We start from the raw sequence: 16,024 nt of genomic DNA, 5'->3' as shown, positions 1-16,024 counted from the left end.
CAAGTGCTGAGGGTAAGAAAACCTGAACTGTAATTGACAAATTACTGGAGACCCGGTGTGGGCAAGTATGAGAGTTAAAAAAAAAAACAGAGAAACCCAATCATAGGCCCCTTTACTCCCCACCCCCCAGTAGTGTTGTGAAATCTAACTCCAGGAGTTTAACCAAGGTTATGAGAAAAAAAATACCCTCAAATTTCCAATATGGGGAGAAGAAAAGAACCATTGTGGAATACACAAGAAGATCTGTTCTTAACAAGGTCTGCTCTTAGGAGAATCTGGTTAACCAGAGCCTAACCTGCTGGGCTATTATCAGAGCCTAAGGGACCTGGGGGAAGAACAATGACCAGCTCTAGCCCACTCTAATTATCCTGTTCCACGGAAGGGGAAAGAAAAAATCTGAGAAACACTTGTGAGATTTGTAGTCCAGAGGCATAGGCTCACTAAAAGACCAAGACCTAATCATAAACTATAGAACACTTCTCTTCCACCCACACTTCACCAGGACCAAAGGTCTACTTACAGCAGCTCCTTAGACCTGGTCCATCATGTTCAACTATCAAGAAAAAAATAAAAGGTCTACAAAAGGGAAAAAGCACAAACTGAAGAGACAGAGCAAGCATCACAACTAGATTGGCAGGGAGGTTGGAATTATCATTGTTAACTTCGAACAACTATGACTCATACACTAAGGTTCCTGATGGATGAGGTAGATACCATGCAAGAGTAGATGGGATGTAAGTAGAGGGAAGGACACCCAAATAAAGATCTAAAAAAGAAATGTTAGATGCAAAAACAACTGTAACAGAAATGATGAGTGCCTTGGATGGGCTTGATAGTAGAATGGGCATGGCTGAGGAAAGAATGTCTGAATTAGGCAACGTATAAATAGGATTCTCCAAGATCAAAAAGCAAAGAGAACAAAGATTAAAAACAAGAACAAGAACAAGAACAAACAAACCAAGCAGACTATCCAAAGACTGTGGGATACTACAAAAGGTGTAATATATAAATAATGCACATTCCAGAATGAGAAGATAGAGACAGGAATAGAATATTTGAAACAATAATGACTGAGAATTTCCTCAAAGTAATGCCAAAACCCAAACTACAGATCCAAAAGGTTCAGAGAACACCAAGCAAAATAAATGCCAAAAATACACTAAGGCATATCATTTTCCAACTACAGAACATTAAAGATAAAGATAAACATTTTATCCTCTGGAAAAAAATACCAGAGGATAAAAACACCTCACTGACTGAGGAACAAAGATAGGAATTACATCCACCTTCTCCTCAGAAACCATGCAAGCAAGAAGAGAATGGAGTAAAATATTTAAATCATTTCAAGAAAAAAACCCACAAACCTAGAATTCTATACCCTGTGTAATTACCCTTCAAAAGTGAAGAAGAAATAAAGACTTTCATAGACAAGAAAACTGAGGGAATTTTTTGCTGGTAGACATGTCTTGCAAGACATGTTAAAAGAAGTTATTTAGAGAAATTTGGATCTACATGTAGAAAGAACATCAAATAAAGGATAAGTGAAGGTAAAATGATAACTTTTATGTTTCTTATTTTTAATTGCTATAAAATATAACTGTTCAAAATAATAATACCAAAAATATATTTAATTATGTATGCTTATGTATATATGTATTTGTATATAAGTTATATGAATAGCAGCAGTGATACAAAAAATAACAGGGAGGAATTAGGATTATTCATTATTGTAAGGTACTCATACTACACATTATGTGGTATAGGGTTATTTGAAAGTGGACTTGGATTAGCTGGGAATGTATTTTGCAGAGCCTAAGGTAACCACTGAAAAAGGTAAAAACAAACAAAGTATAACTGATATGCTAAGAAAGGTGAGAAAATGGAATCATATAAAATGATTAATTAAAACCACAAAAGAAAAAACATTGGAAGATAAAAATAGGAACAAAGCACAAGGGCAACAAATAGAAAACTGTAACAAATATGGTAAATAATAATTCAGCTATATCAATAGAAAATCATTTTACATATAAACCATCTAAATATGTGAATTGAAAAACAGAGACTGTCATAAAGTATCAAGACACAAGATCCAAATACATGTTGCCTACAAGAAACCCACTCTAAATATAAACACACATATGAATTGAAAGTAAATGGATGGAGAAAAATATGCCAAGATGGAACTAATCAAAAGAAAGCAGGAGTAGCTATCCTAATTTCCAACAGAGCAGACTTGAAAGCAAGGAAAGTTATCAAGGATAAAAAGGACATTACATAATGAGGGGTCAGTTCTCCAAGAAGACATAACAATCCTTAATATGTATGTGTATAACAACAAAGTATGCACACAAGGCAAAAACTGACAGACTTGCAAAGAGAAATAGATGAACTTGCTAGCATAGCTGGAGATTTCAACACCCTTCTCTCAGAAATGGACAGATTCAGTGGGCAGAAAAATTAGTAAGGACACAGTTGAAGTCAACAACACCTCTAATCAATTGGATATAATTAACAACTACAGACTAATTCATCCAAAAACAGCAGAATACACATGCTTCTCAAGTTCATGTGAAACATTCACCAAGATAGACTGTATTCTGGGGCATTAAATGCACCTTACCAAATTTAAAAGATTATGAATCCTATGTCTATCCTTGGAGTACACTAGAATTAATCTAAAAAACAGTAAGAGAAATGGAGATTTTTTTTTTTTTACTCCGTGGGATTTTTTTTAAATTTATGAAATTTATTGTCAAATTGGTTTCCACACAACACCCAGTGCTCATCCCAAAAGATGCCCTCTTCAATACCCATCACCTACCCACCCTTCCCTCCCACCCCCCATCAACCCTCAGTTTGTTCTCAGTTTTTAAGAGTCTCTTATGCTTTGGCTCTCTCCCACTCTAACCTCTTTTTTTTTCCCTTCCCCTCCACCATGGGTTTCTGTTAAGTTTCCCAGGATCCACATAAGAGTGAAAACATATGGTATCTATCTTTCTCTGTATGGCTTATTTCACTTAGTATCACACTCTCCAGTTTCATCCACATTGCTACAAAGGGCCATATTTCATTCCTTCTCATTGCCACGTAGTACTCCATTGTGTATATAAGCCACAATTTCTTTATACATTCATCAGTTGATGGACATTTAGGCTTTTTCCACAATTTGGCTATTGTTGAGAGTGCTGCTATAAACATTGGGGTAAAAGTGCCCCTATGCATCAGCACTCCTGTATCCCTTGGGTAAATTCTTAGCAGTGCTACTGCTGGGTCATAGGGTAGTCTATTTTTAATTTTTTGAGGAACCTCCACACTGTTTTCCAGAGTGGCTACACCAATTTGCATTCCCACCAACAGTGCAAGAGGGTTCCCATTTCTCCACATCCTCTCCAGCATCTATAGTCTCCTGATTTGTTCATTTTGGCCACTTTGGAGTGAGGTGATATCTGAGTGCACTTTTGATTTGTAGAGAAATGGAGATTAAACTTCACACTTCTAGATAATACATGGGTCAAGGAAGAAATCTCCAGAAAAAATTAAAAAAATATTTGAACTAAATGAAAATGGAAAAACAAACAAACAAATAAACTTTTCCAAATTTGTAAGATGCAGCGAATGCAACATCTACTGGGATATTTATAGTATTGAATGCATATATTAAAACAGATACTTTAAAATCAATAATCTGTGTCCACCTTAGGAAACTAAAACGAGAGCAAATTAAAAAAAAAAAAGAAATAGCAAATAGAGCAGGAATCAATGAAATTAAAAACAGGAAGTTGACAGAGAAGAACCAATGAAACCAAACATTGGTGTGTTGAAACAATCAATAAAATTGACAAGCCTTTATTTAGCCAGGCTGTTTAAGAAAAAAAGAGGACACAAATTACTAATATGAATGAAATGAAAGAGATGTGTCTATACAAATCCTGTGGGTATTAAAAGGATAATAAAGGAATACTACAAATAAGTAAACCTGACGAAAGTAGGCTAATTACAAAACTCTGATGAACAAAACCAAAGAATTAGGGGATTAAGAGCAAACATATCTTGATGAGCACTGAGTAATGTACAGAACTTTGTACATCATATTGTACACCAGAAACTAATACAACATTGTGTGTTAATTATAATTCAACTTAAAAAAGGAAGGAAAGAGAGAAATCAAAGACTTACATAAATGGGGAGACAGTCCATGTTTGTGGATAGTAGACTCAGTATTTTCAAAATGTCAATTCTCTCTAACTTCATCTATAGATAATATATTACTTTGTGGATATAACAATATCACATTTTTTGTGGATGTCAGCAAAATGATTCTAAAGTTTATACAAAGAGCCAAAAAATCCAAAATAGTCAACACACTATTGAAGGAAAAGAACAAAGCTGTGGGTCAGACCCTACCTGACCTCAAGACTTCCTATAAAGCTACATTAATCAAGACAATATGTTATTTGCAAAAAGAAGAAACAAATAGATAATTGGAACTAAATAGCCAAGATTCAGACCCACATGAATACAGTCAACTGGTGCTTAAAAAAGGAGCAAAGGCAATTCAATGGAGCAAAGATGGACTTTTCTACAAATAGTGCTGGAACAACTGGACATTTATATGCAAAACAATGCATCTAGATACAGATCTCACAGCTTTCAAAAAAGTGAACTCAAAATGACCACAGACCTAAATGTAAAACACAAAACTATAAAACTCCCAAAAGATAACATAGAAGAAAACTTACATAACTTAGGTATGTTGATGTCTTTTTAGATATGTACACAAAAGGCATAATCTATGAGAGAGATAATTGACAAGCTGGACTTGATTAAAATTAAAAACTTCTGCTCTGTAAAAGACAATGTCAAGATGATGAGACGACAAGCCATGGACTGGGAAAAATATTTGAAAAAGACACATGTGATAAAGGACTGTTATAAAAATATACAAAGAGGGGTGCCTGGGTGGCTCACCTGGTTAAGTGTCCGACTTCAGCTCAGGTCATGATCTCAGGGTTCATGGGTTGAAGTCCTGCATCAGGTTCTGTGATAACAGCTCAGAGCCTGAAGGCTGCTTCAGATTCTGTGTCTCCCTCTCTCTCTGCCCCTCCCCCACTTGCACTGTCTCTGTCTCTCTCAAAAATAAATAAAATATTAAAAATATATTTAATAAAAAATAAAAAAAAATATATACAAAAATTCTTAAAATTCAACAATAATAAATACACAATTCAATTGAAAAATGGGCCAGGACTTTAACAGATACCTCAGCAAAAAAGATGTACAGACGGAAAGTAAGCATATGAAAAGATGCCCCACATCTTATGTCATCAGCAAAATGTAAATTGAAACAACAATGACATATTAGAGGGGCCAACATGGCAGAGAAGTAGGGGGATCTGTACTTCCTGCATCTCTCAAACAAATAAGGGCTGAAGCCAAAGGACTTTGAACTCCAAGAGTCTGGGAGGAAAAGAGACTGAGTCTACCAGGGAGAAATTGGGACAACCTGATGGGCCATAGGGCTACTTCAAGGAACAAATCAAAGCACACCTAGTGGAGGGTCCAAAACATCACTATGAGTTGGGAAATAAAACAACCAAAGTCACAACAAAAGAAAGCAAGTAACACTCTCCAGAGAACATCTCCTGAAGGGCAGGCCCTGGACAGTGTATGACCCCCCCCCCCTTTAATATAGCAGTACTCGCAGGTGCATAGCACATAACAAGCTTTTAAAGGGACAGAAAATTAGCCAAAATGATGAAGCGGAAGAATTCTCCTCAAAAGAAATTCCAGGAAGAAGTGACAGCTAAAGAATTGATCATAACAGATATAAGCAACACAACTGAAAAAGAATTTAGAATAATAGTCATAAAATTAATCAGTGGGCTTGAAAAAAGCATTGAAGACAGCAGAGAATCTATTGCTGCAGAGACCAAGGAACTAAAAAGAGTCATGATGAATTAAAAAATGCTATAAATGAGGTGCAAAATAAAATGGAAGCGGCCACAGCACAGACTGAAGAGGCAGAGGAGAGAATAGGTGAATTAGAAGATAAAATTATGGAAAAAGAGGAAGCTGAGAAAAAGGAAGATAAAAAAATCCAGGATCACGAGTGGGAGAATTAGAGAACTAAGTGATTCAATCAAACAAAACAATATTCATATGACAGGAATTCCAAAAGAAGAGAGAGAAAGGGGCTGAAGGTATACTTGAACAAATCATAGCCAACAACTTACCCAATCTGGGGAAGAAAACAGACATTGAAATCCAAGAGACACAGAGAACTCCCCTCAGATGTAACCGGAATCAATCTTCTGCATGACACATCACAGTGAAACTGGCAAAATACAAGGATAAAGAGAGAATTCTGAAAGCAGCTAGGGATAAACGGGCCTTAACATACAAAGGTAGACACATAAGGGTAGTAGCAGACCTATCCACTGAAACTTGGCAGGCCAGAAAGTAATGGCAGAAAATCTTCAATGTGATGACCAGGAAAAATATGCAGCCAAGAATCCTTTATCCAGCAAGCCTGACATTCAGAATAGGAGAGATAAAGGTTTTCCCAAACAAACAAAAACTGAAGGAATTCACCACCACTAAACCAGCCCTACAAGAGATCTAAGGGGGACTCTGTGAGCAAAATGTTGCAAGGACCACAAAGTCCCAGAGACATCTTTACAAGCATGAAACCAACAGATAACACAAAGACTCTAAAGCCATATATTTCAATAATAACACTGAATGTAAATGGACTAAATGGCCCAATCAAAAGACATAGGTATCAGAATGGATAGAAAAACAAGACCCATCTATTTGCTGTCTATAAGAGACTCATTTTAGACTTGAGGACACCTACAGATTGAAAGTGAGGGGATGGAGAACTATTTTTCATGCTACTGGAAGTCAAAAGAAAGTGCAGTAGCCGTACTTATATCAGACAAACTAGACTTTAAATTAAAGGCTGTAACAAGAGATGAAGAAGGGTATTATATAATAATTACATGGTCTATCCATCAGGAAGAGCTAACAATTATAAATGTCTATGCAGTGAATTCGGGAGTACCCAAATATATAAAACAATTAATCACAAACATAAGTAATCCTATTGTAAGAATGTGGTAATTTCAGGGGAATTCAATACTCCACTTACAGCAAGGGAAAGATCATCTAGACAAAGAATCAGTAAAGAAACAATGGGCCTGAAGGATACATCGGACCACACGGACTTGACAGATATATTTAGAAGTCTACATTTCAAAGCAGCAGAATATACTTTCTTCTCTAGTGCACATGGAACATTCTCCAAGATAGATCACATACTGGGTCACAAAACAGCCCTTAATAAATATAAAAGAATTGAGATCATACCATGCACACTTTCAGATCACAATACTATGAAAGTTGAAATTAACACAGGAAAATGTCTGGAAAACCTCCAAAAACATGGAGGCTAAAGCACATCCTACTAAAGAACGAATGGGTCAACCAGGCAATTAAAGAAGAAATTAAAAAAATATATGGAAACAAATGAAAATGAAAGCACAACAGGCCAAACCCTTTGGGATCCAGCAAAGGCAGTCCTGAGAGGAAAATACATTGCAATCCAGGACACTCTCAAGAAAAGAAAAATCCCAAATACAAAATCTAACAGCACACCTAAAGGAACTAGAGGCAGAACAGCAAAGACACCCCAAACCCATCAGAAGAAGAGAAATAATAAAGATCAGAGCAGAAATAAACAATATAGAATCCAAATAAAACTGTAGAACAGATCAATGAAACGAAGAGTTGGTTTTTTGAAAAAAATAAACAAAATTGATAAACCTCTAGCCAGGCTTCTCAAAAAGAAAAGAGAGAGGACCCAAATAGATAAAATCATGAATGAAAAAGGATTTATTACAACCAATCTCTCAGAAATACAAGCAATTATCAGGGAATACTATGAAAAATTATATCCCAACAAACTGGACAATCTGGAAGAAATGGACAAATTCCTAAACACCCACACACTACTAAAACTCAAACAGGAAGAAATAGAAAATTTGAACACACCCATAACTAGTGAAGAAATTGAATCAGTTATCAAAAATCTCCCAACAAATAAGAGTCCTGGACTAGATGGCTTCCCTAGGGAATTCTACCAGACATTTAAAGTGGAGTTAATACCTAACCTTCTTAAGCTGTCCCAAAAAATAGAAATGGTAGGAAAACTTCTGGACTCATTCTATGAAGCCAGCATTACTTTGATTCCAAAACCAGACAGTGATTCAGAAAAAAAAAGAGAGAGAGAGAGAGAGAAGTACAGGCCAACACACCTGATGACTATGGATACAAAAATTCTCAACAAGATACTAGCAAATCAAATTCAACAGCATATAAAAAGAATTATTCACCATGATCAAGTGGGATCCATTCCTGGGCTGCAGGGCTGGTTCAATATTTGCAAATCAATCAATGTGATATATCACATTAATAAAAGAAAAGAACCATATGATTCTGTCAATAGATGCAAAAAAAGCATTTGACAAAATACAGCATCCTTTCTTATTAAAAACCCTCAAGGAAGTTGGGATAGAAGGAACATACTTAAACATCATAAAAGCCATATATGAAAAACCCACAGCTAATATCATCCTCAATGGGGAAAAACTGAGAGTTTTCTCCCTGAGATCAGGAGCACGACAGAGATGTCCACTCTTACCAGTGTTGTTTAACATAGTGTTGGAAGTCCTAATATCAGCAATCAGATGACAGACAACAAAATGAAATCAAAGGCATCAAAAATTGGCAAAGATGAAGTCAAACTTTCACTCTTTGCAGATGCCATGATACTCTACTTGGAAAACCCGACAGACTCCACCAAAAGTCTGCTAGAACTGGTACATGAATTCAGCAAAGTAGTAGGGTACAAAACCAATGTACAGAAATTGGTTGCATTTTTATGCACCAACAATGAAACACCAGAAAGAGAAATAAAGAAACTGATCCCATTCACAATTGCACCAAAAACCATGAAATACCTTGGAATAAACCTAACCAAAAATGTAAAAGATCTGTATGCTGAAAACTACAGAAAGCTTATGAAGGAAATTGAAGAAGACACAAAGAAATGGAAAAAAAAATTCCATGCTCATGGATTAGAAGAATAATTGTTAAAATGTCAATAATACCCAAAGCAATCTACACATTCAATGCAACCCCAATCATTACTGCATCAACACTCTTCTGAAAGCTAGAACAAGCAATCCTAAAATTTGGATGGAACCATAAAAGACCCCAAATAGTCAAAGTAATATTGAAGAAGACAACCAAAGTGGGAGGCATCATAATTCCAGACTTTAGTCTCTACTACAAAGCTGTAATCATGAAGACAGTATGGTATTGGCACAAAAACAGATATATAGACTAATGGAATAGAAGAGAGAACCCAGAATTGATCCCACAAATATATGGCCAACTGATCTTTGACAAAGCAGGAAAGAGTATCTAATGGAAAAAAGACAGTCTCTTTAACAAATGGTGTTGGGAGAGCTGGACAGCAACATGCAGAAGAATGAAACTAGACCACTTTCTTACACCATACACAAAAATAAACTCAAAGTGGATGAAGGATCTGAATGTGAGACAGGAAACCATCACAACCCTAGAGGAGAAAGAAGGAAAAAACCTCTATGACCTCAGCTGCAGCAATTTCTTACTCGACACATCTCCAAAGGCAAGGGAATTAAAAGCAAAAATGAACTTGGGACCTCATCAACAGAAAAAGCTTCTGCACTACAAAGGAAACAATCAATAAAACTAAAAGGTAACAGACAGAATGGGAAAAGATATCTGCAAATGACATATTGGATAAAGGGCTAGTATTCAAAATCTATAAAGAACTCACCAGACTCCACACCCAAAAAAACCAAATAATCCAGTGAAGAAATGGGAAGAAGACATGAATAGACACTTTTCCAAAGAAGACATCCAGATGGACAACAGAGACATGAAAAGATGCTCAATGTCACTCCTCACAGGGAAATACAAATCAAAACCATACTCAGATACCACCTCACACCGGTCAGAGTGGTTAAAATGAACAAATCAGGAGACTATAAATGCTGGCGAGGATGTGAACCCTCTTGCACTGTTGGTGGGAATGCAAATTGGTGCAGCCACTCTGGAAAATAGTGTGGAGGTTCCTCAAAAAATTAAAAATAGAACTACCCTATAACTCAGCAATAGCACTGCTAGGAATTTACCCAAGGGATACAGGAGTGCTGATGCATAGGGGCACATGTACCCCAATGTTTATAGCAGTGCTTTCAACAATAGCCAAATTATGGAAAAAGTCTAAATGTCCATCAACTGACGAATGGATAAAGAAGTTGTGGTTTATATATACAATGGAATACTACTGGCAATGAGAAAGAATGAAATCTGGCCATTTGCAGCAACGTGGATGGAACTGGAGGGCATTATGCCAAGTGAAATAAGTCAGAGAAAGACAGATACCATATGTTTTCACTCATATTTGGACCTTGAGAAACTTAACAGAAGACCATGGGGGAGGGAAAGGGGAAAAAAAGTTACAGAGAGGGATGGAGGCAAACCATAAGAGACACTGAAATACTGAGAACAAACTGAGGGTTGCTGGGGGTTGGGGAGAGGGGAAAGTGGGTGATGGGCATTGAGGAGGGCACTTGTTGGGATGGGCACTGGGTGTTCTATGGAAACCAATTTGACAATAAATTATATGTTAAAAAAACAATGACATATTAGTATGTAGCTGTTAGAATCCCAAAATCTGGAACACCGCGACAACATGAAATACTGACAAGGACATGGAGCAACAGGAACTCTCATTCACTGCTGGTGGAAATACAAAAACTGCACAGCCACTTTAGAAGACAGTTTAGTAGTTTGTTACAAAACTAAGTATACTCTTACTATAAAAGCTAGAAATTTCACTCTTTAGTATTTACCAAACAAAGTTAAAAATTAATGACCACACAAAAATCTTCACATAGCAGCTTTGTTTATAATTGCCAAAACTTGGAAACAACCAAAATGTCCATCAGTAGGTGAATACATAAATAATGTGTGGTATATTCAGACAATGGAATATTATTCAGTGCTAAGAAGAAATGAGCTGTCAAGCCATGAAAAGACTTGGAGGAAACTTATATGCTTATTACTAAGTGAAAGAAGTCAATCTTACAAAGGCTACGTATGATATAATCCCAAATATATGACATTCCGGAAAAGGTAAATCTATGGACACAATAAAAAGATAATTGGTTGCCAGAGGGTTTGGGGAAGGGGTAAATGAGGAGGGTACAGCAGATGTTTAGGGCAATGAAAATAGTCTAAATGATACCAGGATGATAGATACACATTATTATACATTTTCCCAATCAATAGAATGTACAGCACCAAAATTGAACAGTAATGTAAACTCTGGCTGATAAAGATGTGTCAATGTAGGTTCATCAGTTGCAATAAAGTACCAACAGATGGGGGATGTTGGTAATTGGGGAGGCTATGCATGTGTATGGGCAGCGAGTATATGGGAAATCTCTGTACTTGCCTCTCAATTTTGCTGTGAACCTAAAACTGCTCTAAAAAATATAAGTTTTAACTTAAAAGAGAATAAAAAAAGGAAAGAACAAAGGGGAGGGGAAGGGAAGGAAAGAGGGAAAGGTGGATGAATGGGAACGAAGACAGGGAGAAAAGGAGGGAGGGAGGGAGGGAGGAAGGAAGGAAGAAAGAATGGATGGAAGAAAGGATGGATGGACGGAAGGAATGAAGGACCAAATAAAGGAAGGAAGGAAGGAAGGAAGGAAGGAAGGAAGGAAGGAAGGAAGGAAGACATGTCCCTGTCCCTTTAAATATACTCAATGAAAGGCACTTATGACACATGTGCTTACATTTCCTTGACCAGAGTTTGGGCACACAATAATTCCTTGCAAAGGAGGCTGTAAAATTTAGTCTTTACTTTTAGCAACTGTGTTCTCAGTTTATCCTTATTCTTTATTTAGAATTTGTGAGTGTGATCTTAAAAGTTGTATTTTTTATTTCTATAGTGTAAAGTAAATACATATATATGTGTGTGTGTATATATATATACACACACACATATATATGTATATTTGTAGTAAACACTACAAAAATAGCAAAATAGAAAAAAGAGACTGAAGTTCTAAAATTCTTTACCATAAAGAAACACAGGTTTGTGTTTAGCACATATGCTTTCATTTTCATATCTATTGCAATATACAAGACTATACATAATTTATTTGTTAACAAAATATCTTGGATTGTTTTCCATGTCAGTATATACATAGGCACCATACTGATAATTTTATCCAATCTTGGTATCATATAGGGGAAAAGAAAAAAATTTCAATGTTTAATTTAGGTCCTCTTCTGTTCGAGCCATAGTTATACTCTATGAAATATTTTAAATTTGTAAAACACAAAAACATAATAGTCAAATATAGCTTGTGAAATATATTCCAAGACCAGTTCAAATTTGTAATCATCAAGACATATTTCCAGTTTTATTTTGTTCCCTTAATGCTGATAATACTGATAATAAAAGCCACCTATAATATAACCATGTATAATTTGTTCCTCAGTTTGCCAAACTTATTTGCCACATATTTCAAATCACCAATATATTCCTCTATCCTCTCCATCCCCACACTCATATTTAAATACTCATGCTTGTTGAATTTTTTCTGCTATAGAACTTCAGGGGTTTGTAACTGGGGCATTTATTTATATACACCAGTTTATCTGCCTCCTACAGAACTCACAGGTAGCAGATGTACCCATGCCCATCACAGAATTACTGAGAGTTACCTTTTGTCATCTTTCTGTGGCTACATCAATGGCAACATTATAGGATTTACTTCTTATCTGAGAGTCACTGCTGTCTTCTAAAGTAGTGGTTCCCAAACTGTGCTCTCTAGACCAGCAGCAAGAACATCACCTGGGAACTTGTTTAAAATGCAAATTCTGGACCTACTGATTGGGAAATTCGAGGTGGGGCCCAGTAATGTGAGTTTTAACAACCTTTCTAAGTGATTTGAAGCACCTCAACCTTTGGGAACCACTCTCTGAATCAGAGGATTTCAACCTTGCTCACACATTGGAATTACCTGGGGAGCTTTAAAAAATATTGATGCCTTGGTCTTAACCCCAGAAATTCTGAATTAATTAGTCTGGGGTGAGGCCAGAGAATTGGGAATTTTACTAGCTCCCTGGGTGATTATAAAGTGCAACCAAGGTGGAGAACCACGGCTCTAAATCATTTATAACTTCACATTATATTTGCCAACTCCAGGTTCTTTGAGCTTTTTTCTTTCCCCAAGGATCTGTGCCATATGAGGATATAGCAAGGCTGCAGTGAATTAGATATTACCTTGTTGTGAGTGGATTTAGATATTAAATGAAATGTGACACTGCATCTTATCATTTCCTTTGGTTTTGTTTATCATACATGATGAGCCTTTGAACTTGAAGCTGAATTAATTTAATGCAATGTTTCCTTTTGAATCTATTGGATTTTGTGTGCATTGGGGTGACATACAAAACAAATATCTAAATGCTCTTCCTGTGATCTTTGGGAAAAGCACCAGAGGAGAAAGAGTGTCCACGGTACATTAACCATGTAAAGTGAGTTTAATCAGATGGAATTGATTTGTTTAAGTTACACTTACATGTACAAAAAGAAATGTTCTGGACTCAATAAATTCAGCATTAAAATTGCCTTCACACTCCATACCTAACCAATTTCATCACCATATATGCTACCAGTTAGATGCTACTTGGGGAAGAAAACGTGATTCTTCGGCTAGTAAATGAAGAGAGATAGCAAGAAGTAACTTCTTCACGGTTTCTGGGGGGAGGAATATGTTAAGTACCTTCCCCCCCCCCCCCCCGTTATGCTAGACATGGATTAGAAGCACTCCCAACTTGTTTTGTAACAGACACTGAATTCCTTTCTTCACACTCAGTCAAGTGTTTTAATCCTGTCTTTTAAAACAAACATCAACCAGTGACATACCTCTTTTGTTTTCAATCTCATTTTATATATGGAGAAAGATCAGTGGTGACTGTCCTTTGTAAGTCAAGCTTGATAGTGGGAAAGGCTGCTTTGAAACTGGACTTTCTATTGTCTTTGTGATAAGAGGAGTGTAGAATATTCAAAGCCAAATGACAAAATTTAACTATCAGAAGCAAGATGGATTTAAATACTGAAACATACAGCAAGGGCAGGATGGCAACCAGAGCCTTTGACTTGCAAAAATCTGTGCTATGAGATAGATGGTCCAGCAGCAACACTACTATACTTGAGTTTATAATAAAAATGACAAGATATCAAGAGCAAGGAAACAGAAGGCAGATGTTAATTGTTGCAATGGAAAATCATGATCTCGTCTCCCCATGCTAGAGATGAGCACATTCTCAGATCCTGGGCCCATCTATTGAAAGGAAACCTGAGTCCTCAAAGGAAGAGCCCTGAAATATCACAGAAAGCATACAGTATAATTGTACTTTCCCTCTAATTCTCCTCTAAGGCAATTTAGCAGAGTATACTAAGGAAAGGGGAATACGCAGATCTTCTGAAGCCTATAGCTTATATGATCTGAGATGATACCGATATTAGAACCAAAATGTCACCATGTCCCGCCTGTTAAGGTGAGAATCTATAGAGGTCAGATGATACATAGAGTCCTGGCCCAAGTTCATTTCACAAAGGTCTAATGCAGGAGTCAACAAACTATGGCCCATAGCCAAATTCTGCCTACCATCGACTTATGTAAATAAGGATTTATTGGAACACAGACATATTTATTTTTTAATGTCTGTGTCTGCCTCTGTGTTCCTACAGCAGATTTGATCTGCAAAATCTAAAATATTTACTCTGGACCTTTAGAGAAAGAGTTTTTCTGACCTTTAGTTGAATGAGTCCCCACACCTACCCTATAGTTTTTTCCCTAGTATCTGAGTGAAAAATTAGGATGAATGTACCGAACAGTGGGTAAATTCCTGACTGTGATAACTTTCCTTGTAGAATAAGAGGCAAAAGAGTAGGCAAGTCATATGGAGGCTCCTGAACATTCCACTCCCACCAACCAAAGAATTAATCAAAAGCAGTAATATAAATCAGGTGGGATGGTATTGAAAAATACTGCTTTTATAGTCAAAGTTGCTGGGGTGGTGTTCCTCATCACAGAAAAATGTAATTCACTGGTATTGCCCTCTATAAACCATTGGGCTAAGCATAAACTTTACCAATTATACTTAAACAATTAAAGCTGCCATGTCAAATAGCATATTTTTACTTGAAAAGATAAATACAGCCTTTGGAACTTGGTGCGTGACTATTCATCTGGAAAATGCGTTATTTTCCATCCTTGTGATGAAGAGAATCAAGAGCTTTTCACATTCAACTATGATGAATGATAGTACATGTTTATAATCTTGATCCAGAGCTGTCTTACATCTCCTACTTTGGGCCACAATACAGTCCAAAGAGAACTTGATCTACTTGACATTCCTTCATTATATTGGTCTGCAACATTGATGATACCCTACTACTCAGACCTAGACAGGAAAACTTGACAAATACTCTGAATGCCTCGCTGTATTAGAGAGTAAGAGAAAAATCTACAATTATTAAGGGTTCTTTCTCATTGGGTTTGAGTTTTTAGGAGTCCCTTGTTCTGTGACATACGTATCCCCCAATGTGAAGGACATGATAATCTATCTTTTAGCTTCTATCACTAAAAGGGGACACAACACTTGAAAACTTCTTTCTGGTTTTGAAGGTATCATGTACTATACCTAGGAATTGTTTTCTGATCTATTCATTGAGTAACTCAGAATGCTGTTCATTTTTTAGGAGAACTGAGAGTAAGAGAGGATTATAGTCCAGTTTTAGGCTATGATAAAAGATAAAAGTGGTTCTTTTTAGTCGATGTAGCCTGGTAGATGCAAAGATCTAGAGAATATGCAGTGGATATGA

The sequence above is a fragment of the Acinonyx jubatus genome, chromosome B4 (genome assembly GCF_027475565.1).
Source record: "Acinonyx jubatus isolate Ajub_Pintada_27869175 chromosome B4, VMU_Ajub_asm_v1.0, whole genome shotgun sequence".
In the NCBI taxonomy this organism is placed as follows: Eukaryota; Metazoa; Chordata; class Mammalia; order Carnivora; family Felidae; genus Acinonyx; species Acinonyx jubatus.
The sequence above is the reverse complement of the archived record's forward strand: the minus strand, read 5'-3'. Positions refer to the sequence as shown.